A 1,193-nucleotide genomic window follows, 5' to 3' on the forward strand; every position below is an offset into this window, starting at 1 on the left:
CAGATTTTAAATATCTCTGACGTCAGGAACGAGGAGCTCCGCCTATATGGGCAACTCTCCACCTATCAGGAGGAGACAGCCACGGCCATTGCCGTTCGAAAGCGCTGGAGACGCTGTAGTATGTATGCCAGGCCTGTAGGTGGCGCTGTAGTCTGCCAGAAAAGCAGCGAAGAAGACTTCTCACAGATTCAGTCCTTGCAAAACAGGGCTGGAATAGAGCAAATAGAGCGAAATGAGGCATGGCTAAAATGCATGATCTGTTTGGTATTTTGAAAAAAAAACTTCACAGACATGTTTTATATAGGTATGGCCCTACAATATATTATTCAAATATAGCATGATAGTTCCACTTTAAATGTTGACACCAACCTGCCACAGGGAAGCATTTTCCCCTTTTCTTTAATAAGGGTGACAGTAGACAGTGTACCCTATGCTAAAGGAAATAAGTAGAAATTAAAGCAACTTTCCTTTGCATAAAGAGAAATCAAACACTGTTTATGGCTGGCTGCCACTTAGACACTTTTGTGTAATTTCACTCAGTTAAAAAAAAAAGATTGAATGAAAGTTTTATTGAAAATTAGAGAAGATATCACACTGATATAGTAAAAAAACTTGGGATTTCTCCCCACTTCAATACAAAAGTAGTAAACAAGAAATGGTTACTAATGAAGTCCCAACAACATTAATGCAATGCACATGGGCCGAGTAGTCACAACTGGCTCCCTGTCACTTCTTAATTGATTTTTTAACTGACTAATGAGCAGTGTTGCAGACAGTGAGTGGATAAGCTCAATATCTTTTCTGTCTTTAACTGGTCCGTCTTCCCTCCTCTCCAGGTGCAAGAAATGGGACGTTCCCATCGAGAAGATCTACAACAAAACCCAGAGAGAGAAGTTTGCGTGGGCGCTTGACATGGCTGAGAAAGACTATGAGTTTTAAACATGCTTGATGTTTTTACCTTATTTTAACATGCCTTTGATTGTAGAGATGGTTTGTAATTGATGTCAAATGACTCCACTGTGTGGTTACTGCAGGGCTGTGAAGGAGGAGGCTTTGTTGTAGCTGCTACCACCGTTTAATAATTGTGCTGTATATATATGGATTTGTTTGTGAATATAGGAAAATAACTTCACAACCATTTGACCAAGCCAAATAGCACATACAAATTACAGTAGTGTGTATGTAGCTGCAGA

This window comes from Notothenia coriiceps, unplaced genomic scaffold (assembly GCF_000735185.1).
Source record: "Notothenia coriiceps isolate Sejong01 unplaced genomic scaffold, NC01 NC01_scaffold00037244, whole genome shotgun sequence".
NCBI classification, from domain to species: Eukaryota; Metazoa; Chordata; class Actinopteri; order Perciformes; family Nototheniidae; genus Notothenia; species Notothenia coriiceps.